At 41.2% G+C, this 11,610-nt stretch overlaps 1 protein-coding gene and 1 long non-coding RNA gene across 2 annotated transcripts in view; both read left to right on the plus strand.

Moving 5' to 3' along the window:
* mrpl44 (mitochondrial ribosomal protein L44) overlaps positions 1-11,610 on the plus strand; it is a 153,642-nt gene that overhangs the window by 97,571 nt on the left and 44,461 nt on the right. The gene's annotated exons all lie outside the window — the stretch shown is intronic.
* Positions 2,228-7,875, plus strand: LOC109925310. Its single transcript, XR_007263585.1, has 4 exons — positions 2,228-2,267; positions 2,368-2,409; positions 2,681-2,752; positions 7,821-7,875. It is a non-coding gene; the product is annotated as an uncharacterized LOC109925310 (long non-coding RNA).

Below are 11,610 nucleotides of genomic sequence, written 5' to 3' on the forward strand. Positions count from 1 at the left end.
AAGGGCCTGTACTGTGCTGTAATGTTCTATGTTCTATGTTCTATGTTCACACCCCTTCCCTTGTAAAATTGTGGGCATGTCAGATGTAGGTCCACGGGTAATAGAAACCTCCCAGGAGGCAGTGGAGTAGTGGTAATGTCACCAGACTAGGAATCCCAAGCTCAATCTAATGTCTGGGGACATGGGCTGGAATCCCACCATGGCAGATGGTGAAGTTTAAATTCAAAATATTTTTAAAAAACTATCAGGGATTGGCAAAAAAAAAAAGTGGTCTAGCTAATGATACCCATGTCCCATGAACAAATGTGAAAAAAGATCCTTATACTTCCATTATACCTGTCATCACGGGACAATATCCTCAAAAGGGTCAGAATCTTGCTACTGGCTAATTACGGTACTAGTAGTAAGTTGATAGGCACCAGCTGCAGATGGACTGGAGACATGACTGATTGAGGGAACAGGAAGAGAGAGGAGCATCATAATAGAGCATCCCAACATGTTTGTAGCATACCAGAAGTAAAACCTTATTAGTTCATAAAAGATCAATATCTTACAGCATCCACTGCCAATAATAGACCAAATTGCAAATTGACATTTTGAGTTTTCATTATTTTAAAAAAGCATAATTCAATGAAACTAATTCCCTGTAGGAAAAAACAATTTTCATTGCTGATTATTAGGAATTGAAGGAACATGTGAAGCCTCAGAAAATTATGATAGTTTAAAAATGGCTTTTGATATTAATAAGCACATCATGCCATAGATTCCATTACTGCAGTCTAAATACAGGAATCTGTAAAACCTGGTACTCAAAGTAAGGATCTTCCAGTGTTATGATAAACGAAACACAGAAAACTAGAAAGTATGGAGCAGAAAAAGAAATTTGAGAAAAATGGATCAAGCCAAGGTTTTGCTTACATCTCTCCAGGAGAACAGACAAGTTGTCTAAAGTCTCACCAACTTTAACCACCACAACACCACCCAGCCACAACTGTTGAGATCTAATTTTTAATTTTTTTTATCATTTTGGTTTGGTGCTATGAACTGTGAGCTGAGAGCTGAAGGCAACCTATGGACTATGAGCAGTGGCTTGTTTTAAAACAAGAGGAGAACAAACAAATTCATATTTGTTAATGAGGCCAGGTCTCATTACAGGTTGAATTTTGTTCAAGGCTGTTATCAACTTTTCAACTCCAGAGAGACATAATGCTCAAACAGATGGCAGATACTTGAATGTTAACAGGGGTCCTGCAGGGAAGTTCGTGCCAAGAGAATGTTGAAAAGAAACAGAAAGAGAAACCAGAGTTTGAATTGGTTTTGAAATGCGTTTTTGTCAGAAGGATAAGGCTGCCAAAGCTACAGGACAGAGATCTGATTGTTCCCATTATCAATTTATTGAAAGTTTGAAGAATACAATCTCAGTTATGAGAAAATTAAATGAACATTCCTTGGAGCCTACTGGAAATTGTTTGCGCTGACCAGTGTCATCAGAAACCAAGCAAGATACAATCCCATGTGCCTGTGATATTACGATTGTGGAAACAGTTTATGTGAACTGGCCAGTTACATCTCTGTTAAATTTCTTTTGACTTATTCCTTAATTGTGTCTTTATGTCTATCTATCTTTGTATGACCAGGGGCTATAATCGAAGAAGATTGGGTTTAAATCATAGACATTAATTAGATTACCTCATCGTTTAACTTTGCTCAGCTAAAGTACTGTATTAATGATAAATCATTAATACTTTGTTTAAGCTAAAAACTTGGTGTCTGGTATCAATTAAACACAGAGTCTGTTACAGGCTATTCATAAAATCTGGTTATAAACCATTGGGATTAACTTTGAGGGCCTTTGAATGTTTTAATTTTACTGTGCTATGAATATAGTGCTTGGGAGTTTTGTTTAATTTCGCTGTCTGTCTTTGTGTCACAATTCAACTCCAAACTAAACAAGGCTAAAATAATAAGATTATCCTCAATTCACAGAACAAAAATAAAAATGTAACATTCACTTCCAAGGAATAGTCCAAATTATAACAAAAAGAATCAAACATGTCTGTGTTCAGTGTTTTCTGAATAATACCTAAAATTCTACATCTAATGTTGTAAGATTTTGTAAGTTTTTCAAAATAGATTTTGTTAATGCCATCTGATATATTTTTGAACAATCAGTTTCATATGCCTGGAGTATGCTTTCTATTTTAATTGCTGATCTTCTTATCTGTTGCTAGGGTCCACCAGGACCATCTGGTCGTCCAGGGCCAAAGGTAAAACCTGTGGAATCAGTTCTATTGCTTTCCTGTCATTTAAAAAATTATTTTGAAAGCTTTAGTAAAATATAAACCTGCTTGATCTTTATTTGTACAGGGCAACATGGGATTGATCTTTGTGGGTTCCATGGGTGACAAGGTAATAGAAATTTGTGTATGGGAATGTGGCTGGGAATGGGCAAGATTAGATCAAATAATTTGTGCATTTCAACAGACTTTAACAAAGCTGATGGTAAATAGATTTGTGAACTGAGCCACTGATTGATTTTTCATCTGTACTGATATTTTTTAACCATACTTCAAAAATTATGCCAAAACTGATGAATGCCAAATACATTCTAATTAACCATTCCTCAAGTTGATAAAACTATTCCTCCAACCTGATAAATTAATGCTTGTATTGGAAACAGGGTGTGAAAGGTCTTCCTGGCCCCATTTATCGACCAGAGCGGGCTCCTACCACGACTGTGAAAGGACAGAAGGTAAGACATGGCTCTCCAATGAACCAAGTAAATCTGCTGGCCTGGCCCCTACTTATTCTGTAGCATCCATAATTCTATCTATTATTTTATTGAAGCGTGAGTTTGGGTCAGTCAATAACACTTTCCCTCCAAGAACAGTTCCTGTCGCATATGCTACAACCAGATTCCAGGTGACAGTCTCCAATTTGCTACATTTCCAGACAGATACCCTAAATCATCAAACTCCTGGGTGAGGAGGGATGATCTGGATCGCCTTCTTTATTTGCCTGCCCCCTCAGCAAGGCAAAACAAAGTTAATGTAAACTGATTCCCCTCCCTTGTGATACCTTTCTCCTAAAAGCAATTCACGGGATGAGAGTGTCGCTGGCTAGGCAGCATTTATTGCCCATCCCTAATTGCCCAGAGGCAGTTAAGAGTCAACCACATTGCTGTGGGGCTGGAGTCACATGTAGGCCAGATCAGGTAAGGATGGCAGTTTCCTTCCCTTAAGGACATTAGTGAACCAGATGGGTTTTTATGACAATCAACAATGGTTTCATGGTCATCATTAGACTGTTAATTCCAGATATTTATTGAATTCAAATTCCACCATCTGCCCTGGTGGGATTCAAACCCAGGTCCCCAGGACATTATCTGGGTCTCTAGATTAACAGTCCAGCGATAATACCACTCAGCCATCACCTCCCCTTTAAACAGAGCCAGTTTAACAATGAGGACCTGGCATGTGTATTCTGGACTCAATATCAAGTTCAATAATTTTAAGGCCTGAGCACCTTCTCCCATCTCCCTCCCCCAACACACCAGGCTGTGTCATCACATGGGCTGCTTCCACAAGCAACACATTTGCAGCTACCAATGGTCCCCATTAGCAACTATTGATTCTCCCAGGCTGACCTTTACCCATTCCTTTGTCTGCACAACTGTTTTTCTCTCTCTCTCTGGGTTCCATCTTTACCTGCTGTTTACTCTTTCCCCCTCCCCATCCTCCACCTTTTGTTTTTTTCCCCTTTATTTGTTCACAGGAAGAGGGCATCGCTGGCTAGGCCAGCATTTATTACTCAACCCTAATTGCCCAGTGGGTAGTTCATAGTCAACCACATTGCTGTGGGTCTGGAGTCACATGTAGGCCAGACCAGGTAAGGATGGCAGTTTCCTTTCCTGAAGGGCATTAGTGAACCAGATGGGTTTTTCCCGACAATCAACACATGGATTTACGGTCATTACTAGATTCTTAATTCAAGATATTTATTGAATTTAAATACCACCACCTGCCATGGCGGGATTCGTACCCAGGCCCCAGAATGTTATCTGGGTCTCTGGATTAACTGTCCAGCAATAGTACCATTAGGCCATTGCCTCCCCTTATTAGCATATATACCCCATTTTCATAGTTATAACCAGTTTTGAAGAAGGGTCACTGGACCTGAAACATTAACTTGCCTTCTCTCCACAGATGCTGCCAGACCTGCTGAGATTTTCCAGCAATTTCTAAAATTACAGTCCAGTTTGTGTTGTCTTGCCATTTATCAACTCCCCGCCATATATAAAGTGGTGTGTTTGAAGTTCCGTTTGTATCCATAAGTTTGGCATTTGTGGTCTCTCTCCCCTCCACTTCTCTCCAGACATATCTGTTAGCATACACAGCTTTCAGTCCATAATATTGAGACTGACCATAGACCACTCTAGAAAATGAGATTTTACCAGAGTCTACTTGCTATCATGCTTATCTCCAATGAAACTGACAATTAAACTGCAATAATATAACCTTTAAAATATAGGCAGTTAGAAAACTGATATGAAATATATTAGATTACAAAAACAATAAGTTAAAACATGGTGCTGGATTTAACAGAGCCCATGGGAAGGGAAGCACAATGTGGCAGGAGTGGGGGCAGGGGAGTCAGAACTGACAGGCCAGTGGGAGAAGTGAACCAGAAGGGGGACCCAACATCGGAAGACAGCCCTGATACGCTCAGTGTTGGGGGCGGAGGGGGGATAGTGGTGATCAATAAGAACATAGCATGCACTTACCCATCACCAGCATACCAGCTATCAGGCAGGAGATTTTGTGTAGTCCTGTCCTACTGATGATTAACTGGCAAATTAAGGGCGTGTATTGGCTCACAGAATCATAGAATGTTATAGCACGGAAGGAGACTTTTCAACTCATCATGTCTGTACCGAGCTCTCAAAATAGCTACCCAGCTAGTCCCATTTTCAAGCTCCATCTCAATAGTTTAAATTAAAACCGAAAGAATGGCAGATGCTGAAAATCAGAAACAAAAACAGAAACTGCTGGAAAAGCTCAGCACGTCTGGCAGCATTTATGGAGAGAAATCGGGTCCGGCTACCCTTCCTCAGAACAGCCCTCAAACTTCTAAATTAATCACTTTCAAAGGACTTTTGGAAAGCCTTTGACAATGTTCGCATGGTAGACTAACTAGTAAAGTTAGATCACATGGGATTCTGGGTGAGCTTGCATTAATTAAGAAGACGTTTAGCATGCTTGCCTTCTTTGCTCAGACTACTGAGTATAGGAGTTGGGACATCATGTTGAGCTTGGACAGGACGTTGGTGAGGCCACTTCTGGAGTACTGTGTATAGGAAAAATACGATTAAATTGAACAGTGTTCAACAAAGATTCACCAGTTTGTTGCCAGGAAAGGAGCGTTTGGATTATAGAAATTGGCTGGATACGCTGGGATGTTTTTCACCGGAGAGTAGAAGGTTGAGGGGTGATCTTATAGAGGTTTATAAAGCCATGAAGGGCATAGATAAGGTGAATAGCAAGGGTCTTTTCCCTTGGGTAGGGGAGTTCAAAACTAGGGGGCATATTTTAAAGATGAGAGGAGAAAGTTTTAAAAAGGACATGAAGGGCAATGTTTTTATACCTCTCATAATTTTGCATACCTCAATCAGAACCCCCCCTCAGCCTCCTCTGCTCCAAGGAAACGAGCCCAGCCTATCCAGTTTCTCCTCATAACTGAGACTTTTCATCCCAAACAACAGCCTGATGAATCTCCTCTGCACCCTCTCCAGTGCAATCACGTCTTCTGATAGTGCGGTGACCAGAACTGCACACAGAATTCCATCTGTGGCCTAACCAATGTTTTATAAAGTTGTAACAAGACTTCCTCGCTCCTATACTCTACGCCCTGGCTAATGAAGGGCAAGCAGCCATATGTCTTCTTCACCAGCCCATCTGACTGTACTGACATCTTCAGGGATCTATGGACTTGTGCACTAAGATTTCTTTGTTCCTTGGTACTTCCTGGGCACCTACCATTCATTGTGTATGTCCTTTTCTTATTAGACCTTCCAAAATGCATCACCTTGCTTTTATCAGAATCAAATTTCATCTGCCATTGCCGTGCCCAATTTACCAGCTGATCAAACTGAAACCAAAACAGAAATTCCTGGAGAAACTCAGCAGGTCCGGCAACATCTGTGGGGAGAAAGCATAGTTAATGTTTGAGTCCACTGACCCTCCTTCAGGACCTATAATAGCTAGGAAAAGGCTGTATATATGCTGAAGACAGGGGACTGTGGGGGGAGGTGCAGGATAGGTGAAGATGGAACCCAGAAAGAGAGAATGGCAGTTAGGGAGACAAAGAAATAGATGAGAGAAAGCCAAGGAGAAAGAAAAGCTGATAATGGAGACATGAGTCAGTAAAAATGGGTTGGCTATGTTGAAAGCAACCCATGTCATGACAGGGCCTAGGGTGTTTGGATGTTGCTGGGGGGTGGATGCGGTAAAGGACAAGAAAGGGAAAGGAGGTGTTCTGGCCCTAAAATGATTGAATTTGATATTGAACCCAGAAGATTGCATGGCCCATAGCAGAAAATGAGATACTGTTCTTCCAGAGATAGCAGGAACTGCTGATGCTGGAGTCTGAGATAACAAGGTGTAGAGCTGGATGAACACAGCAGGCCAGGCAGCATCAGAGGAGCAGGAAAGCTGACGTTTCAGGTCTGGACCCTTCTTCAGAAATACTGTTCTTCCAGCTTGTGCTGAGCCTCGCTGGAGCACTGCATCATTATAGTGGTAACAAATTGAATCACGGTTTGAAATAGCACCAAGCAAATCACCGGATGCTCAGTTGCAGAGGGCAGAGGTGCAACATTTCAGGAACAGTACACTGACACAAGCTGCATCTCCTTTGTTTTATACTGAGGCTCTAACTGGCCTGGTTGCAGCAAGCCTGGCTCTAAAGGTTAATCATTGACATGATTGTGAAATGGAGAAGTTGAATATTCAAGGAAAAATAAGAGTTAGCCAGGTTGCTCTGACCATTAACAGATGTGTGTGGGCAGGTACCCCTGTACAGCTATTTGTTTTTCATAGACCTGCAAACTTTATGTGAAAATTTGGTTGATGTATTGATTCCAGGCAATTACAATTGATAACAGGACCTGGGAAAGATTGTTTTATATATTTTTAGCATATTCTAGAACAGATCAGTGTAAGCACAGGGCTAGGACCGAAGACCTGATTAAAGAAGCACACAGTGGTTTGTGCAGACGTTGAGATGAATAAGTTATGGATAGGTTATAGTCAGTGATTTTATCTGTACGTTAGGAGGGTTTTGTTGTGAATTATGGAAACAAGAAAGACATTACATTAAGAAATTTAGTTGTAATCATTTCTCCTCCTGGCTAGTTGTTTTGTTGATTATACTGGGATTAGAATAGCTGGGTGATTAATTTTGACCAGCAGAGATGCAATAGGCCGAAGGCCCTCTTTTGTGCTGTAGACCTCTTTGTTTTTATTATCAGCTGCTTACTGACTCAACCCTTTAATGATAGGTTGCACATCTTGCAAAAATTTCTTCATGATAGTAACTTTTCATGTATACGTACTACTTTCACATTGGTGCATGTTCAATTGAAATTGATGCTATTGTATATGAAATTTGGTCCATTAGGTGTCAGTATGGCCTTTAGAAAAGTGAGAGATACAGGATAAATGCAAGACATTTATAAACAGAATTGAAATGAAAATAGAAATATAGTAAGTTGTTCATATTCACAGAAATTCAAGTCATTTGAAATGTATTTTCTTCCACAGGGCAGTCCAGGACCCCCTGGAGACCCAGGGTTTCCAGGTCTCCCGGGTTTACCAGTAAGTAGCATTAGTGATTATTCTATTACTTTAAACTATTATGTAGTTTCTGTGCTCTCCATGTCACTGCCCAGTCAGCTTAAGTTGGGCTCAACTGACTGCTGTTCCCATCCTGTGACATTAACAAAATTGTATTAGAAAATTAACTTCTCCTCGGACTCGAAGTTGAATCTTGAAGGAGTGTATTTGGATTGATGGATTGACATTAGTCTAACCATAGGCTGAGTTTTCCTGCAGGCATGAGGAAGCCAACCTGGACCATGTGCAACATGTGCTGTGCTTGTCATTAAAATGGGCCCTAAATTGGCTGCCCTTGTTTTTGCCATTTAATGAAGCACAGGGACTTCCTGAAGTCGGCATCCCATTGAGTAGCCCCACATCATGGCTGGCATTGCTACTGGGAAAGATGGGCACTGATGAGGCAGAAAGGTATGTGTGAGGATGCAGCAAAATGGGGATCCTTAGGGCAACCAACTTAATCAAAAGAAGGGCCATGGTTGTTAGGATCACCTGTGGATGGGAAACCCTCCAGGAAGGGTTCTGAATGTGGATGTGGTATTTATACTAGCATAGGACCAGTGATACATGGCACCAATGGCTCTCTGGCTTGATGCTTGGTGGCTGCCTCCATGTTGCTACTGGAGTGAGGGGCAGGTCCAGTTGGGGAAACCATTAGGGGGTTCTGAAAACAGCACGTGAATGGGATCTTCATCGACCTAATTGACTGTACGTTAAATGGAGCAGGATATGGATTCCCATAGCAGCTCACCCCCATGAAGCTCATACAAAGGGGGAGCACATCAGGGAGCCAGCCCAACCCACAACTGTTTAAATTTCCACTCTCATAAACAGACCAGACTCCATTGCAAAATTCAGCTCACTGTGTCCAATGCCAAGTCCAGAAAGTTTTCTGCTATCTCTCTGATCTGCTCCTGTTTGTTTGGTAACTGTACACATAGAAAATGACTGAGCATTAAACAGTATGGTCTAAACATTCCTTGGGACTTTGATACTAAACATTACAGAGAGATGGTGTGTGCTGTTGACCACTACCACTGATCTTAGCATAATATGCAGGATCAGTGGTAGGGTGTTTCTCTGGATACCCAAATCAGTGCAATACATCAAAGGTATTTGCCAGCTTTGGCATGCTGTGCATTGTGCCCCGATACCCAGGTTGTTGTACAACGAGAGACTGAGAAGAAAGGGTAGAAGAGTCTTTAGAGTGAATGATGTACCTACAGAGAACAGTATTATGCATCATAATGTAACAAAGAGAGTTTGCAGAAACTACCTGAGACAAACAGCAGTCGCTGTTAGTTAAGAGGAAATCATTACAGGCCACAAACAACCAGCAGACACAAAATATAGCTATCTTTCCAATGTGCAAGCCTTGTGGCAATGTAGGTTACATGCTAGTGTAAGGTATTCAGTGCAACACCCTCTCCTGAAAGCACCCACTCTCTTTCCATGGTCCCTTTTGAGAGTAATTCAGGAGAATTCATGGGACAAGGTGCAATGCCCAAGATCCAGAATATCTTTACAAAAGAAGGATGATAGAAGCCATTGTGCACCATCAAATTGATCACAGAGAGCCAACCATAAATTGTGAGTCAATTGAGAAGGTACATGTCAAGGAGGAGACAACTAGCCTGTATAAAACTGTCGGTACACCAGTCACCTGAGCCTCTTCCCTGGTGGTGATGATGAAGCAGAAGGTTAGTTTGCTCATAACCCTAATTGTAAATTATTTAATAAAGCACCCAAAACATACTTCAAATGACACATGCTGCTTTCCTTGAGTTGGCAACAGCAAAATTAATCCTCCTTTAGGGATGTGAAGTATGTTCCTAAGAAATGTTAATTGAGGTAAATAATTGAGTTTAGCTATGCTTCTTGCCATTATTTTGAAAAATATAAATAGGTTCATTTTCAGAGTGAAGAGTTTCAGAGATTTCATAAGCCTCTTGAAAGTGAGTCAGGAGTCACCAGCGTGGTGCCTGACACTTCAGTCTTTGACACAGGTAAACAGGAGCATTATTAGAAAGTGGAAGCCCTGTTGAAACAATAACAATAGGAAAGGCATTGAACTGAAGCATATAGTTGAGGTTTCCTGTTGCAGGAATTCTCACCCACCATAACTTCAGCACAAAAGTTGGTGTGACCTTAGAAAAACAGCATACAAGAGAATCTCCACAAAATTCGCCATCTGTGTCTTGTTTGCAAATATGTATAGGATGAATTTCCTGATGAAGTGGTGGATGCTGGAACAATTACAATGTTTAAAAAACATTTCGATGGATATACGAATAGGAAAAGTTTGGAGGGATATGGGTCAGGGACAGGCAGGTGGGACTAGTTTAGTTTGGGATTATGTTAGGCATGGATTGGTTGGACCAAGGGGCCTGTTTCCATGCTGTATGACTCTATGACTCTATGTTTATGACGACTTGTTGATACGTGAATGAGAAATTAAAAATTTAACATCTCATCACCAATTCCGTATCACCCATAAAAGTAACTGTTACATTCACTCATTTCTCTTGTTAACCAAGATGTGGAGGTGTTGGAGTTGGACTGGGGTGGACAGATCAGAAGTCACACAACACCAAGTTACAGTCCGACGTGTTTATTTGAAATCACAAACTTACAAAGCTTTCGTCACGTGAAGTGAAGAGAAGCACACAGGCTCCTAGGTAGAGATCAAAGGATCGTACAAATGGTGTAAATGGAGTATTGGCAGGCTGAATAACAAGTCTCTGCAGGTGATAAAATGTGTCAGACAGTGTGAATAAAGTGTTAACAGCTGAATCGCAAGTGAAGGGAGGACCTATGATCTGATTGATTGAGGCAGAGATATAATTACAAAAAATTAAAAATAACGTTATGCTGGAGAAAAACCAAATGGCTGGAATAACATGATAGGTAAAAGAGTTGCATGCCAAGGGTCTAACCAAAGTGACAAGTAATCCAAAACTGTACAAACCAATTAAGGTAGAGAGATCATTACAATTTATCAAGGTGATGGCTTCAAAACGCCTTAGAGGATGCTTACCCGAAGATTAGAGGCTGAATATCCTTGACATGGACGGAGAGGTTCTCACACAGGGTCCCATTGCCTGATACGATAGGACGTCCAGGTGTGTTGGCTTTGGATATCTTCAGAAGGCAGTAGAAGTCTCCTTGTGAGAAGTGTGTGGGATGAGAGTAGATAGGATACCCTGAAGGTCTGGATCAAAGGTATTGATCAGTTTCTGGCTGTGTCAATGGCATCTTGAAACCTATTGTTCAAGGAATCCCCAGCTTCTGCGACAACACAACAGATTTTTTCAGAAACTCGGCACCCACGGACCTGTTGAACCAGGAGCATTCCTCGTCACAATGGACGTTTCAGCACTCTACACCAGCTGTGAACTTACTGTCCTGTTTTGACACCATCATCTTGGTAACTTGTTATGATCTCTCACCGTAATTAGTTTGTACAGTCTTGGATGACTTGTTACTTTGGTTAGGCCCTCAGCATGTGACTCTTATACCTATGATGTTATTCCAGCCATTTGGTTTGTCTCGAGCATCACATTATTTTTAATTTTTTTGTAATCATATCTCTGCCTCAATCAGTCACATCATAGGTCCTCCCTGAACTTGTTATTTAGAACATAGAACATAGAACATAGAACATTACAGCGCAGTACAGGCCCTTCGGCCCTCGATGTTGCGCCGACCTGTGAAACCA

Source organism: Rhincodon typus, chromosome 13 (genome assembly GCF_021869965.1).
Source record: "Rhincodon typus isolate 14 chromosome 13, sRhiTyp1.1, whole genome shotgun sequence".
Classification (NCBI taxonomy): domain Eukaryota; kingdom Metazoa; phylum Chordata; class Chondrichthyes; order Orectolobiformes; family Rhincodontidae; genus Rhincodon; species Rhincodon typus.